Genomic DNA, 17,741 nt, shown 5'->3' on the forward strand with positions numbered 1-17,741 from the left:
TTATTTAGTAAACCCCATACGTCAATCAACCATGTCTCGATTTTAATTAAATGGTTCAAATGGCTCTGAGCACTATGGGACTTAACTTCTGAGGTCATCAGTCTCCTAGAACTTAGGTCTACTTAAACCTAACTAACATAAGGACATCACACACATCCATACCCGTGGCAGGATTCAAACCTGCGACCGTAGCGGTCGCGCGGTTCCAGACTGTAGCGCCTAGAACCGCTCGGCCACATCGGCCGGCGATTTTAATTAGTTGTTCTCATTTCGTTGTTACCAATGATAATTATATCTCAGTTACGCTAATTCCTGTCTGCTTACTGATTTGCTGGGACGGATTTGGCGCGAACATGGCCTCCAACACCTCTGGAGAACCGTTGTTCATTTTTGTCAAACTAAAATACTTGTCGACGCTAGGCATGTCACCTCCTGGTGTAAATTCTCCGAACATTACCCAGGATTACTACGAATCATTTGTCTCGTCCAGAAACTTTAACTACAACATTCGATTTTATATTCATTGTGTAGTGTTTCGCCACACATGTTTCACACATTATAGTGTGAATTGCAAAAGAATGACTTCAGGCAGTTGTGGAGATGTATCATCACCTACCAGAGTACATTGCAAACGGCAGTTGCTCTCGCTGCTAGCCGGCCGCTGTGGGCGAGCGGTTGTAGGCGCTTCAGTCCAGAACCGCGTGACTGCTACGGTCGCAGGTTCTAATCCTGCCTCGGTCATGGATGTGTGTGATGTCCTTAGGTTAGTTAGGTTTAAGTAGTTCTAACTTGATGTTAAGTCCCATAGTGCTCAGAGCCATTTGAACCATTTGAACTCTCGCTGCTAACTAGTGGCCAATAACTCTAAGTTTCTGGCGTCCAATGGATGACTAGGTAGCAGGGGAAGAAGCAAAATTTCGGACTGCAAGAGGAGTGAGAAAGAGATCGACCACACAATCCCACATTTGGTTCCAGTGGTTTATGGAAACAGCAGAAAACCGAAACCTCACTTACTGTCAATATGACTCCAATGTCTCAACAACCGCACCATCTCGCACCATTACTCACAGCGGCGTGACTAGACAGCATGACGATAGGACAGCAGAGAGTAGGACTCTTAGAAAAGATTGATTCTGGAAAGAAGAAACACATAATTTTTCACGTGCCTTCTGCTTTTCGGTTGATTGCTTTGGTTTGTCAGTGTTTTTGTTCTGGTAAACAGTGAAAGAAGAAAAGAGAAAGAGTGTTTCGGAGGTGGCGCTGACTAGTGACAAAGGCGACAACTAGCCGTGCCAGAAGGAACAGCAGGGAGGGCTGCCCAGGTGCCGACAGCGCGATAACCGCCGCTGTGGAGAGGGTGTTGGCCGGGCGCCGAGTGCTGTCAAAACAGCAATCAACAGCCGTCCGCGGCCGCTAACACGCCCGCTAGAGATAATGGCAAACACGCGGCGCGGCGCGCCACGATAGCGATTATCGCATCGCTGTTAATGGTGTGAATCCCGTGTTCGCGACTGCCCGCTGGGGGCGACGGGACCGTGTCGCGACCCCCGCGTCTCCCGCTCTCAAAGGTCACGCCTGGCATTCACGCCGCACGCCCGCTGGGAGCACATCGTCAGGAATAACGCTCCTGTATAGTGCCAAACAATATTACTCCTCCTCAACATTGTCTGGATTTACCGATGGCACATGAGTTGTCAGCTGTTGCTGTGTAATTCCTTTGACCTTTCTGCGTCTCTTGACGGATGTGCCATGAAGCCTTGGAGATGTTTGCAGAGGGCGCTTTTTCTTCTTCTACACGATGGTTCGAGATGGAACTGTTGACTTTATCTTCACTGCTGTCTGTCGACGACTCGTCTTCCTTTGTGTTCATAAACGTATACTGTTGGTTGTGCGTTATAAATGTTAGACTCGTTGCTTTTGGTAATAGTTGATCTCATCGTTCACTTTACTAACATTTCATTTCTGTACGGTATCACCACTTCCTGTTTTAACTGGTACAACTACTCCTCTGCTAAACACAAGCTTACTGTTTCCTCATTACAGGCTCATTAACCTGAATTATAGGGAATCCCTGTCGTTGTTAACCCTAAAGTGATAACTATCAACTTCTGTCCTTCGACAAAGAGTCTAGGAATAATGATAGATGAAAATCTAAATTCAACTGAGCACGTAACTACAGTGTGCAAGGAGGCATCAGCCTCTTGACCTAAAAAAGATACTTCAACAAATACTTATAATTACTGATTACTGCGATGTTATCCTGCAAAGCCCTTTCCCAGGAAAGCTCACAGCGACTGCAACTGATCATGAAAGCCAGTGTTCGTTACATCTGTGATGTTGGACCGTTTGATCATATTTCACCATCATATGCACAGCTGTCCTTGTGTGTGCAGACAATTGGACAGATCTCCATACCTTGTGCCTTCTCTACCGTCTTATCAACCTACACTGCCCCCATATCTCTCCTCAACCTTAACGCTCTTGTCTGAACACCATTACATAAACACCAGTTCCCATCAGAGCAAATCATTTGCGTCCTTCTCCATCGTTCAGCAACTTTCCTGAAGTTCTTCTCAGTGGCAGAAATCTGAGTCTGGAATAACCCCCAAAATAACATCACCAGCTTCAGAAGGCAGTTACTGATACATCTGCTAAAGCAACAGCTATGATTACCGTTGTACCTGTACATAGTCGTTACTCTTGTAAATTCTTCTTTTCAATCAGATCTTCCTCATTTCCCAGTATTCTTAGCTGCTGTAGTCTCCTTAAATTTCCTTTCTCCAGAACTCGCTATACATGAATACATCTATTCTGTATATACTTAAATTCTTTTTATATCTGCTTCGGTGGCAGCATCTGCAGTAGTACAAGTACTGTCAATATTAACTTTACCAGTTCATAGTTAATATTACTTACATTGTCACAATAGACATTTAAATCATTTTAATACTACTTATAACATTAAAATTGTTATAAATTGTTATTTCTTAGGTAACTAAACGCAAAAAAGGTACTGTATGCGTAAAATTCTTGTCCGATATAAGAGAGGGTCTGATGATCCTAATCAGATCAGGTTAAACAAATAAATAAATAAATATCAGTTCTAATTATTCTTTCTTTCTCTTATCTTGTTGCCTTAAGACATTGTCTCCCTTCCACACAAAAGACCTGGTATAGGTAATATTTTATTCTAATTTCAACATTTACCTCATACGTGTCTCAAATTACCTGTCAATGAAGCCATTCAGCTTGTGATCCTTCTGTACCTTTCCCTCTACTTGAGCGTCAAACCTGGTAACGAATATATAACAACACAAATATTAAAATACGTTTACCTACTGTAACATTTACTCGTCGACTACTGCTTTGTCCTCTGTAAATATTTTCCTTGCATAGCCATTGTCTTTATTTACTGGTCAATATTTTCATGTTGTCTCCCTAGTATTTCAGTCAGTGTTGCTACATTCCTTTATTAGCAGTTGTTGTCAGTGAACAGGACTGCCGTAATGACATTGTCTGCCTCGTTTATATATCTTTCGGGGTTGTCTCTTGACGCTGAGTTAACATCTTGTCTATGTACTGATAGAGAGCAATACAAATAAATATTTACTTCCGTAGATACATGGTGTGCATTATTCCGGTACTTATACCTTTAGTCACACATTACACCATCTGTAACAATGAGACGGCAGAAAAGAGAGAAAATAAATAGATGACTAAAACATTGTGCAGAGCGATTACAAGTTGATGGATAATTTCTTGTCTATATTTTCGCGAATGTAGTGCAAATACATTAAATTACCGAAGATCAAAGAGAGTAGTTTCAACTTTTTGCGTTGGCTGTAGACCCACAAGGTGTGAACCCCAAGTACGAAACAGCAGATTTCTTGGCTGTAGTCTTAGTGTCAACAGAGCCATCACAGTAAGCCGGTGAAATTATTGAGCAAATTCAAATTTTCTACATGGTTGCAAGACGAGGGATGCAGACTAAGATCCTGATAAATCACCAAAGGGAAGGAAATCAGACCCAGATGCATCCGGCGAGCAGAGTGATGCAAGATGTGGAGAAAAGAATCAGTATTCTTGTGTATTTCTCTGTTTATAATGAATGCTTGCGACAGACTTCATCAGAATGCTGGCAATTCTGTCAAAATATATTTTCAGTGTGTTGCCTCAGCCGAGTCGAAGACTTTCATTTACTGAAAGAAGGCTTGCATTTACTGACATCTCTAGTAGAAGCTGGATTTCAGGGAGGTCTCAGATCAGTTGCAGTTTTGTTGGACGGCAGCTTATGACACTGTATGGAGGGGGGGCTTAATGTCGATGCTTGCGTTTTTACTTATAAATATGCTGACAGGCACTTTAAGGTCTTCCAGAGTGGTCAAGCTAGCAGATAGAGAAGTGTAATTGATGACCAGCCTCAGGGGTCGATTCTCGCTCCCATCCCGTTTAACGAGTATGGGTTAAGGTGGGGTAAATCCGACAGAGTGGGTAAACCCGACCTCCCTCTATTTGTGAGAAACGGCAAAGCGGAGCGATTTCGCATTAGTGTTATCATGTAGAGCATTCGAAATAATGAAAATGTCACCTTGACAGTTTTGCCGCATTTGACATTTAGACACTGAAATGACAACAAGTGTGTTTTCGATTGTTTCAATTTAATTTTTGTGCAAATTGCGTCAATAGATTTACCTTATTAAATACGGATGTCTCAAAAATTATTGATGGTATAACAAAAGTATTTTGCAAACAGTTGGTCCTTTATATTACCTATAATTTAATGTAACGTTAAGATCCTACCTCGGATACGCGTTTTATAGCCACAAGAAATTACTAGGTCGGATTTACCCCACATTACCCTAGCCATAATATGCCAGATACGGACGAGATGAAAATCCAATACGCATATGACCTAGCATTAGTCTTCCGTGCCTGATGCATTGTGAGAATGAGCAGAGAAGTTATTAGAAGAAATTAGTTCCATAAGTGGAGACTTCGGCCTAATCCTAACAAAACTGCGGTTACTGCTTTCCACCTAAGTAATAAAGAAGCCCAAAGGAAGCTACATGTGACTTACGATGGAATAGAAGTCTGGTTCAAGATCGATCAAGGAGGGTCGAGGGATTCGAAGTACCATACCAAATCTGGTCGTTGCTGAATCGCATTCGGACTGGCCAAGAAAGATGTCGTTACACCATGAAGGAGCGGGGTTACCGTCCACCTGTTGACTGCGACTGCGGAGCGGAGGAGCAAACAATAGATCACATGGTTAAGGAGTGTCCCTTTAGAGCATTTGACTGTGGTCTAAGGACTTCACTTCAAGTGATTCGAGGTGCTCTTCACTGGTTTTCAGATTTCGACATTTCCATTTGATTGTAGATACTTTGTATACTTCTAAAACCATACGACAAATAAAAATGAAACTGATACTTGTCATAGAACCCAGGTACTTTCTTATCAATTTTAGAAATCAGAAAAATAGTTAATAGTATAATCCTTTCGTTATGACAAGTGCAGACTTACTTCATCTATGACTTAGATTTTTCACTGCTCATCTCGCTCTTCATTGTTCGTTCTCAGAATATTGGACAATCCTCAGATTCAACGATGCATCGGTAAAGCTGCAGATTGCGAAGAAAACTGAATACCTTATTTTCCACTGTCAGCATATTCGCCATTTTCTTTGCAAGCAGAGATTAGGTGTGTTTGTTTTTCCAAATAAATTCACCAGAAATACTGCTTTATACATATAATCTGTAACTGTGACTCGGTTGAGTAGTACATAGAGTATGTATGTCTATGAAATGAGCACAGCATCCTGCGCTTATGGCCAAGATCAAATGGGAACTATCAGCTGGTTTATCGCAATATGCTGATGTTTACATTTTGTGGAAAAGGTAGAAACTTTAGTATTACCCGTATTTGTACGGTTGTACACCTTTTTCAGTAACAGCAGCGTTGATTAATTGTTGCTGCTACTGATTTCAGTCAAAATACGTACAAGGAGTAATAGTTACTTTTTATAGATAATGCCACAAAGTCACGTAACTCTGGAGGCAATGTATAATGAGTACAAAAATTCTGTTCCGCCCACGTGTATGCTCACTTCTTACTCTATTGGCGAGTGTAAGGATGCATTTCGTTTTTTTTATTTTTATTTTTTTTAAGAAATAAAAATTATTTAAGCCCATAGTAAGAGTTACCCGCATAATAATATTATAACAAGTGCGGGTTAGTATTTGCGCAGCATCAACAGTAGGTCGCTAAAGCTGAAACATCAAATGAGAAGCTGCGCAGAGAATAATGAAGAGAACCTAGAGTTCTCATGCACGACTAGCGGTAAAAAGTTTCACAGTCCACGACAGCTTTACGTTCCTGTAATGGCAATGGTAACGAAAAGTGCTTCTAGTTTGTCCGTGCTCCCATTTAGAGCCGCTCTGAAGCAGTCGTGTTCTTATTTGAAGCATCCATAGGTAGCTAGAGTGTCGTTTTATTTAAATAATTTCTGGGCAGGGAGACCAGAAAGCGGTTTTATACCGTAAGAGTACTACCAGATTCTTGTTGAGGCGAGAATTTATTAACTTTTTATGCTAGTCGGATTGTAGCTGAGTGCCAGAAGCGGGACTCATTACACATTTTTTGGAACAGGAAATATTAATTGAAAACGTGGCAAAGTAGGCAACGAGACGTAAAATTTTTGGAATTTCGACGCAGTTAGCACTAAGGCGCCGGCTCGTAGTAATTTTCCACGAGTAAGGCAAATGCTGTGTAGAAAATGTTGACGCATCATGCAGTAACGACTAATAAATAAATGTTTAGTTATACTTAATTTTCACAGAGATCTCGTAAGTATTTTACTTAGCTCGTAGTTGTAGTGGATTTGCTACTCGCATGGATTAAACGTTAAACAGAGTAGCTTATGACAGTATTTATACATCTTGCTGGAGTACTGGGCTTAGTGAGATTGGCTAAAATGTTCTCGGTAAACTTGTAGCATCAGATTCGTATAAAACACCAAGATTTTGATGACTGCCTCCGTTTTCGTCGTCTGAAGATGACTCTGTCTGTCGTGAAACTGACGAGGCCGACAGTTGCAAATTTTATGGCAGTCAGACATAGCTCCTGACGACGATGATGGAGGTGGTCATCGAAAGCTTGGGATTTTATACGAACCTGACGCTACAAGTTTACCCAGGACGTTTTATTCGACTCTGTCGCGGAAGACTTCATAGCCGAATTAGTCCGACTGCATTTTTACAACCATTCTATTCACTGAGAGCAGAAAAAATGGTGATTTAAAGGCGAGTAGGACAGTTATCTTACATGACATAGTTGTGAAATTTATCAAATAATTATATCACCAGAATCACGGACGTCAATGACAGCTGTTTATGGCGTTCCGCCGGCCGGAGTGGCCGAGCGGTTCTAGGCGCTACAGTCTGGAACCGCGCTACCGCTACGGTTGCAGGTTCGAATCCTACCTCGGGCATGGATGTGTGTGATGTCCTTAGGTTAGTTAGGTTTAAGTAGTTCTAATTTCTAGGGGACTGAAGACCTCAGATGTTAAGTCTCATAGTGCTCAGAGCCATTTGAACCATTTTATGGCGTTCTGAGTATTGCGCTTAGCCAGAAAGGGAAACAGTTCAGACTATAACCAAAAGAAAATCTGAGATTCGTGCGCTAAAATTGGACTTTGGTCATAAAATTTTAAAAACATACCGAACTTCCGTTTTCACTACCTCCCGCAACAAGTTAGAGGCATTTTTTATGTAGATTGAGGTAGTCTTAAGCGTAAATCTTTGCTAAGACATTATCCGTCACAATATATTTGATGTTTTCATGCGCACATAGCACAAAAGTGTTACCTCTGGAGTCGTGCTCTAGAAGAAACAGGCGTATGGTCATTTATTCATGGTGACAGAATGTATACATGGATGTCGCTTCGTCACAATCGTGCAGGGTAAAAACAGGAGAGGAGGCCGACACGAGCGAATAACCGACTGGTGGAGCAAAGTGAGACAAATCACGGGACGCATCGTTCCTAGTAGCCGGCTGCCTTAATTTGTGATTGCCATTCACTATTTGCGAATTTCGAATAACGTCATTCATACATTTGTTTCACATGTTGTAGCTTCCACAGCATTGCGACACACACTAATGAGCATTTTTTAATTACGTAGCTACTATTTTTTGCTGTCGTGACAAAAATTACCAAAACAAGTTCGCTAATAGAGATGATTTGAGAATTAATTTAACTTCTTGACACAACCCTAATCAAACACATTTTGTTGGTACCTCTAAAAAATTTATTTTACTTCACACCTCTTACTCCCGCAGTTGGGGAGTCACGGCCTCACATACGTACCTCGTCTCGCCGCACGTTGCACAGCTGAGGAAATTTAGCACACGGATTGAACGGCGACTCGTGACGCTGGAAGTAAGAAGGAAAATCACTTGGACCGATGACTTCCAGTACACAATGATGTGAAACAGGCCATGGGATGGCGGTATACACATATACAGATGGCGGTAGCATCATGTACACAAGGTATAAAAGGGCAGTGCATTGACGGAACTGTCATTGTACTCAGGTAATGCATGTGAATAGGTTTCAGACGTGATTACGGACACGCGCCTGTAAGTAACAGACTTTGAACACGAAATGGTAGTTGGAGCTAGACGTATGGGACATTCTATTTCAGACATAATTAAGGAATTCAATATTCTGAGATCCACAATGTGAAGAGTCTGCCCAGAATACTAAATTTCGGGCATTACCTCTCACCAGGGAGGAAGCAATTGCCGACAGCCTTCACTTAAAGACCGAGAACTGCAGTGTCTGCGTATAGTTGTCAATGCTAAGAGACAAAAAAAAAATTTAGGCGATTGTTAAGAGCACCGATATACTTGGAGAAATGCACAGTAAACACTGTGCTGTCCTGCAGTATATATATTCACAATCGGTTTCACGATATTTTTCCACTGTGAAGGTGGTTCAAAAATGGCTGTAACCACTATTGGACTTAATATTTGAAGTCATCAGTCCCTAGACTTTGAACTAACTTAAGGACATCACACACATCCATGCCAGAGGCAGGATTCGAACCTGCGACCGTAGTAACAGCGCGGTTTCGGACTGATACGCCTAGAACCACTCGGCCACAACGGCTGGCCGGTGTGAAAATGATCAGTGATCGAAACCGGTTGTGAATAAATATATTGTAAAGCATAAGAGAGCACAGTGTTTACCATGCATTTCTCCAAGCTAAGAGACAAGTAACAATGCGTGAGATAAACGCAGAAATCAATCTGGGACGTAATGCGGCAGAATTTCGCGTTAATGGACTACGGCACCAGCCAACCGACGTGAGTGCCTTTGCTAACAGCATGACATTGTCTAGAGCGCCTCTCCTAGTCCCATGACCTTAACGGTTAGACCCTAGACTATTCGAATATCGTGGTTTGCTCAGTTGGTAACAGATGATGGTAGGGTTGGAGCTTGGTGTAGAACCAGAGAAGCCAAGGACACAAGTTGTCAACAGGGCACTGTTCAAACTGTTGGTGGCTCCATAATGGCATGGACTGCATCCTATGGTTCAGCTGAATCGACCATTAACTAGAAATGGTTATGTTTGCCTATTTGGAGACCATCTGCAGCCGTTAATGGACTTCATATCCCCAAACAAAGATACCATGTCACTGGGTCACAATTGTTCGCTGTAGGTTTGAAGAACATTCTGGACAGTGCGAGGAAACGATTTGGCTACCCAGATCACCCGGCAAGAATCGAGCATTGATAGGGCATACTCGAGAGGTCGGTTCGTACACAAACTCGTGCAGCGACAACGCTTCCGCAGTTATGGATGGCTCAGTATTATTGCAAGAGGCTTCCAACGACTTGCTGAGCCCATGGCACATCGAGTTGCTGTATTACGCTTGACAAAAGGATGTCAGGCGATATTATGAGGGATCCCATGACTTTTGTCACCTTTACCTCAGTGTGTACTGAAATATGCTGATGGCAGACTACAAATATCTAGAAAGCCATGTGAAGCAACCCATCCCGCTTCACCAACAGAGTAGAGGGTGGAGATATTCTCATGTGAAGATTGTTTAGCTGAGTTAAAATTGGTCTCCCATGCGTCTGTAATCCCTCTTCCGTTGTACTATGAAGCAGCTTATTTGCAAAAACGTACATTCGTTTCTGCTTACAGACGACCGCTAGTTTCAGAAAGCGACGCATCAACCCAACGCTACCTAATTGCCACGACATAGTGGTTATTGCCTGATCCATCCTCCACACAACCCAACGAGATTAGCACGCGTTGGACCCAGCGTCGATTAAACTTTGTGAGGCGTAGGTCGGCGGCCGCGGCCGAGTGGTTATGGATGAGAGTGGTTCCGCAGCGATTTTGGTGTCTCGTGTCCATACCGTAATGCACCGTCATCACGGTGAAAGAGGACGCAGCACATTAGTGTGCAGCCACATCTAATTCGATTACTCTTCAGGTGTTTCCAAATATGTAGCATTTGAAATATCCATCATATTTATAGCAGTAATGCGGCTGCGGAGCACACGCATTTTACCACTACCTGTAATGGCAAGGGAAAAATTTCTCGATGTATCAGTAAAAAACTATACCCCTTGTAGGCCATTGTTCGTTGTACAGTCTATACCAGGTAAGTAGTTTCCTCCGAAGAATTATGATTCTGGAAAGTCTGGTTTCAAAATATTTTCCAGATATATTTATTTAAGCATACGGTGCAAAAACGTGTTGGATAGAATGTTGCAACAAATTGAAGCAGCCTTCATTGTCCTGAAGAAAAATGATACTTTTCTTCCACGGCCCTTCCGCTTCTCGCTCATTACTTCAATTACTTAGTCTTGTATCGGCTAGACGAGACGCACCGCCCGCCCCCCAGATACGAAAACCGCCAGTCACCGAGGTCGACAAACAACAGTGCGATTCAAAGTCGTACGCCGATGGACGCCCAGAGCGCTCCAATCAGCCACTATTGTATGTCCGAGCAGGTACTGGAGCGATCGCAGGCCCCAACACACAATTTCATGCTGAAGTATAAATCGACGTTTACAAATATGAAGGCAGAGATGACAAATGGTGAGTCCACAAGGCACGGGACGTTAATACTTAACAGGCGAGAGGCAGTTAGCCAAACAAGAGAATGACTTCAAAGATGCCTTCGTTAATGAATCTGTATGGTGGAAGGTAGGAGACGAGGTACTGGTAGAAGTAAAGCTGTGAGGACGGGGCGTGAGTCGTGCTTGGGTAGCTCAGTTGGTAGAGCACTTGCCCGCGAAAGGCAAAGGACCCGAGTTCGAGTCTCGGTCCGGCACACAGTTTTAATCTGCCAGCAAGTTTCAATCTGTATGGTCTTTCTGGCGTGAGAAATGTGAGCGGTACGAAATAGTTAACAAAGATGTTGCAAAATAATTTGATTGGCCAGAATAAGAACATCAGCTGGCCAGCCAAGTGGATAGTCGCGCCCAGGAAAGAAGCTCTTCAGAAAACTGAGAGGAAAATCGTTCTGGGGTGAAAGAATTCACTTGCAGAGCGCAGTGGGTGACTCGGGAGAAGAGACTTCACTTGATGACTCTAGAGCAGGTGCTTCCTTGATAGCACTGATGAGATCAATCATCTGAGCTTCACTGCCGCTAACGCCGGACTCCAGCTCCGGATGCGGCCGTAAGACACACATCGCCGTCCGGATCCAGCGCGTGCGTGGTTAGGCGCTTGTGAGAAAAATATTCTCGAATCGGCACTGATGCAACTGGGTAATTTCTGTGCTGCAAATCATCCCATCAGGGTCTATCGTCCAATTCCGCCTGTCAGTTAGCAATCACTATTACAACCTTGGTAACTACCGTGAATGTTTTATTTATTAATAATGAGCATATTATTATTTTATTTCATTAGTAATAGCGCGCTGCTTCAGGGGTACGGAGAGACCATCCAGTCCGGATCGAACCCGCCTCCCGGATTAACGATGAGAGCGGGTGAGCCGGTCAGCCTGGTTGTGTAGGTGGTTTCCCACTTTCAACTCAATGCTGGTTTGAGGCACAAGTGACACAAGCTCTAGCTTGGTATGCCAAGCCGAGGGGCGCCAGCGGAGCCCAGGTGAAAGTTTTGTGTACCATTTGTATCACAATTAGTCGAGAAAACTGACAAGGGTGAACGTGTTCGAGTGAAAGGAGAGAAGGGGGATTGCCAGATGGTTAGGCGCTTGTGAGAAAAAATATTCTCGTATCGGCACTGATGCAACTGAGTAAATTCTGTGCTGCTACCCACGTCCTACCTCATATGCTCGCCACGGCAACATACAGAAACATGTAGACAGTTAAATATCAGATTTACCCAAGACGTATAAATACGGTGTACACAAATCCCGTCCCGTGCATAGTGGTGGGGTCAGGAAGGGCATCCAGTTACCAGCTACCAGTAACATAGTCTCAAACCGCATAACAGTGCCGAATCCGTAGAGAAACGGGAAAACACTAAGAAAAAGAAGAAGAAGAAATAATTTGTGAAACGTTTAATAGCCATGTTCATAATACTTTCGCTTGTCGAAATAGACTTTGTGGCAATATAATTACGTTCGAGCGGTTGGCGCTTCCAATCCCTTTATTTAGTATGCAAATAACCCATAAGTGCAAACAAACATCAATATATCATAATTACTAAATGAGAAAACTAACCATTACAGCCTAAAGAACTGCGTGATATTCGCCCGTTAGTTAATTTTTCTCTTGGCGATATAATAAATAAGAATATCCAGTTCACATCGCAGAGAAAACAGGCAATAAGCTTCACAGCAGATATTCAAAGTAGAGTTTTTTCGTGTAACATCACATGTTTCCACCCGCTACTTTGTTAGTTTTTTCATTTCTGGAATAAAACAATGGACTCTTGTCTCATTCGCTTAACCAAAGTTGTGCGCAAAATGTTCTGGATTCTTCTGGCACTTACTTTTGCTTAGTGTTTCAACGAATGTGGCAGTAATCTTCAGGAATTCTTCATTTACGTCAGTTCTTCAAGTAGAATGCACCATATGTCTACATCTACATCTACATGTACTACATCTACATGATTACTCTGCAGTTCACAATTAAGTGCCTGGCAGAGGCTTCATCGAACCACTTCAAGCTACCTTTCTACTATTCCATTCTCGAACAGCGCATGGGAAAAACGAACCCTGAAATCTTTCCGTTCAAGCTCTGGTTTCTCCTGTTGGTAGCGGTTAAAAACAGTCTTTGTTGCAATTTTGGTTTTTTATTTTTTAACTACGCGTTTCGCCTTATTCAGGCATCTTCAGGTTATCTTAATTTGGTATTTCTTAGAAGAATCCTTTAGTCAGTGTAGCCAAAGGGCATTGTCGAATATATCAGGGCAACATCGCCTTCGTTAAACTCAGTAAAAACTTTTCTAGATGGACGCGAGTGACACCAAGACCTGCTTAACGCGTTCCCGTCCACAGGAGCGAGTAACAGAATAAGATGGGGCTCAGGTAGTAAGCAGGTCTTGGCGTCACTCGCGTCCATCTAGAAAAGTTTTTACTGAGTTTAACGAAGGCGATGTTGGCCTGATATATTCGACGATGCCGTTTGGCTACACTAACTAAAGGATCCTTCTAAGAAGTACCAAATTAAGATAACTTGAAGATGCCTAAATAAGGCGAAAAGCGTAGTTGAAAAATAAAAAACTAAAACTGCAACCAAGATAGTTTTTAACCAGTACTGTTAAGCACTGGTTTTCTGTATGCCACACATGGATTGGATGAATTTATCTGACTTCTCCTGTTTCATTATGATGATCATTTCTCTCTATGTAGGTGGACGCCAACAAAGCATTTTCACTCTCTGAGGAGAAAGCTACCGATTGAAATATCATGAGAAGGTCCTGCCGCAACGAAAAACGCCTTTTTTCTTAAGACTACCACTTTCTCATCTATTTCGCGATGATACAAAGCGAGGTGCCCTTCTTTGAACTTTTTCGATAGCGTCCGTCAATCTCATCTGATGCGTATCCCACATCGCACAGCAATACTCCAGAAGAAGGAGGACAAGCGTAATGTGAACAGTCTCTCTAGCAGACCTGTTGCATTTCTGAAGTACTGTGCCAATAAATTGCAATCTTTGGTTTGCTTTCCCACAACTTTGTGTATGTGATCGTTACAGTTTTTCGTTATCGTAATCCCTGAGTTTTCAGTTGACTTTACCCTGGGAGACAGTGTTGTGGCTATATTTTAAAATTTTGAAACCCCTATATCATAATTCATTTCACACCCCGTTTATCGCCGATGATTCAGTACCATATCGTATACATTGTCAATGACCACGTGTGTTATCGCAGTTTCGGGACTTCTTCTACAAGAGAATTCCAGGCGCATTTGAATTCACATACAGCGTACTTCACTGTTGGAAACAAAATAACAGGCTCCTCACCTGTGGATGATTTTCCGTGTGCGATAAAGTGTCCAAAACAAAGAATATTGTAGGAAAAATACTTTTTATTCAGTCTGTTTTATTACCTCAAGATTACCAGTTTCAGGCATTGACGCCCAGCTTGAGTTCATGTTCGCAGTTGGGCAGTAAACTGTTTTACAGAAAAACTCCCAGTATGAATGTCGCATGTAAGAAACTGGTTGTGTTTCTCTAAAACAGGTTACTTCCTAACTGAGAATATGATCTAAAGACGGGCGACAGTGCCTGATAACGGTAATCTTGAGGTAACAAGAGTCCGGTCGGCTAAATGGAAAAAAAAGTATTGTGTAATCACTCGTTACTAACGGATATGTCCAATTTTGAGGGCGGTCTGTCTGTATTGCTGCGATATTCCAGTTCATGTATTTGAGCGAATGAGTGTTCTTTAATTCGTGTAAGCAAAGCTATTGCTCAGATCGAGTAGACATTTTACTTTCTTTGCTGAACGCCATGTAGCAACATAGGAAGAAAAAAGTCTTCCAATGCGTGATATCTACCTCCTAGCCGTAATACATGGGAAATACATCGATGTATTTTTAACACCTGTACAGCGTAAGTTTTACCTACAGCTGCAGTTTATTGTAGCTAGTGGCTGACAAGCCCGCGAGACTGGCTGCCGGTGGTGTGCAGGTGGGGGCGACTAATGGAGGTTCCGCAATTAGAGCGCGCGGCTATCTGGAGACACGGCGGCGGCCGGCGGGGCGCTCCACGTGTCCATAGATAGGGCGACAGCTGTTCCCGCGACTGCCGATCGCCGCCTATCTGGCCACAATTACTTGGCGCTCTGTATCCCCTGCCAGCCCTCTCACGACTTGAGCCTCCCATTAACCAGCTGCCGATAGGACCCAAACTGACCTAATGCTTCTATCTGAGGCGGCCGCCTTGTCTTCTACACAAATACTTAAATGAGGCTCTTAAAGAATTCTACTTCCTCATATCAGTTAGGTGGCTCAGCGTCTAACAAGAGGTACACCAGGTAACATATCTCAGATACTTCTTCTAGGAGGCCAGATGAGCGAAGACAGTTATAGGTGTAGTCCACTTACTTTTATTTTCTTTCATGTTAAACTGCACCTCTAGCAATAGGATCACCGAGGCAGCAACGGGAAAATACTATAATTATTAATTTTACAAAACGTTCTCGGTATTCTTGCAGCGTCAGTTTTGGGTAAAATCTCGAGCTTTCGACGATTACTTCCATGGTCATCGTCAGGAGCTGACTGTCTTCAATGCTTTTTTATTTTTAATTCTAGCCTGTGGACGGCTTCTGATTGGTCGGCTTATGATTGGTCGGTGACTACGTACTGCTATCGCAGACGGTGTCACTGTGTGCGCCGGTGGCGCCACCGCTTCCGTTGGAACGTAAACCTTGGAAGGAACGTCTCTGCTGCTTCTCTGCATCAAGTGCTCGTTTCCATGCACAGCTCAGATGGTATCAGCTATCGCGGTTAAAGCCTCCTTAATAACAGAATCCCAGTACGTGGAGGCGTGGGACAGAATTTTAGTTTCATCGAACAATATTTTATGTTTGTTCATGAGGCTGTGCTCCGCAATTGCCGATTTCTGATTCTCTATTATTAATGTGACGTTGGTGTTCTGCCCAGCGGTCGGAAACGGTACGAATCGTCTGACCTATATAATTGCTTCCACGCTCACAGGGTATATTATAAACTCCACGGACCCTGAGGCCGAGATTGTCCTTAACAGGGCGCATCATCTCCTTAATTTTCTTAGGACGAAAAATCGGTCTTATACCTCGTCTACGCAGGACTCTTCCTATCTTGCTGGAAACCGCGCCCCAAAAGGAAGAACCGCAATCGGTGTTTCATCCTGTGAGTGCGCAGCATTTTCCCGTTTCCTTTTTTTGGAGAACGCTGTCTTTATATCGGGTGCACCATAGCCATTCTTTCGGAACACGTACTTCAGATGGTTAATCTCGGACCTTAAGTGGTCCTTGTCAGAAACAGTTTTTGCTCTATATACCAACGTGTTCAAAACGGCTCTCTCCGTATCAACAATGAACTGGATGTTCGAATGTATGCTGTTCATGTGTTCCATGAATTGTTCGAGATCTGCTGCGCCATGTGGCCAGATCATAAATGTATCGTTAACGTAACGATAAAATAAGGATGGACGGAGGGGAGCCGAATTTAATGCACGTTCCTCAAAATTCTCCATAAAAAAGTTAGCCATACCGTCCGTCATTTCACAAAATTTGTTACCATACAAGAAGTAGATGGTCGTCATCACGTGCCGGAACAACTTTATAGTTTCAGGAGGAAAAAGATCCATCAGCGCTTTCAAAGCGTCCTCCACAGGCACTTTTGTGAACAGCGATGCCACATCCAGGCTGACTAAACTGCCATTTGGACCAACTCTAACCTGTTTGATTTTCTCAATGAACATCAAAAGGCTACCACATCAGCATTGAAGACAGTCAGCTCCTGACGATGACGATGGAGGTAATCGTCGAAAGCTCGAGATTTTATCCAGAACTGACGCTGCAAGAATGCCGAGAATGTTTTATATACCAGTGCCGTCGCGAAAAACTTTTTTCCCTCTACAATTATTACGTTGTTTTGAACGCCAAACGTCGCTGGCTCTCCAGTAAAGATGTAACATTTTGCCCTGTTTAATCAGACAGTTCCACTGAAAGCTTTACTTAACTTTGTGTCACTCAACCCTTCTTCTTTTCATGAGACGTGAATGCTAACGAGAAGAGTGCGTAGCTCAATTTGAGAATCCATATCCTCTATTGGGTACGCCTCCGTATCTGTGTGGTCAGCGCGTCTGGCTGCCATGCGGATCACCCAGGTTTAATTACCGGCAACTCCAGAGATATTTCTTTGGTAGTAGGACTGGAACAGGGTCCACAAAACCTCGAAAATGCTAACTGAGGCTAAATGAGGAGTAGCAGCTCCTAGGTCTGAAAAGCCAACAAAGACAGGGCGAGCAGTGTGCTGACCCCACGCCCCTCCTTACCGCACCCGGAGCCCACAAGAAATACAAACTTGTGACGTCACACTGCTCACCCTGTCTGCCGTACTTCGCGAACGCTCGGCTCCGTGCAAGTCCACAGAAAATCGATATGTCAATGAGAAGGTATCCGCTAAAGGCCTTAACTTTGTCGTGCTCCGTCGAGAGCTTCAATGCAGTGTAGTTAAGAATGATTAAACTTGTCTGAAACAGTTGCTTGCTGCCAGCCAGAGACGGCTCCTGGCACTCGTAAGACCTGCAGTGT

Source organism: Schistocerca piceifrons, chromosome 1 (genome assembly GCF_021461385.2).
Source record: "Schistocerca piceifrons isolate TAMUIC-IGC-003096 chromosome 1, iqSchPice1.1, whole genome shotgun sequence".
In the NCBI taxonomy this organism is placed as follows: Eukaryota; Metazoa; Arthropoda; class Insecta; order Orthoptera; family Acrididae; genus Schistocerca; species Schistocerca piceifrons.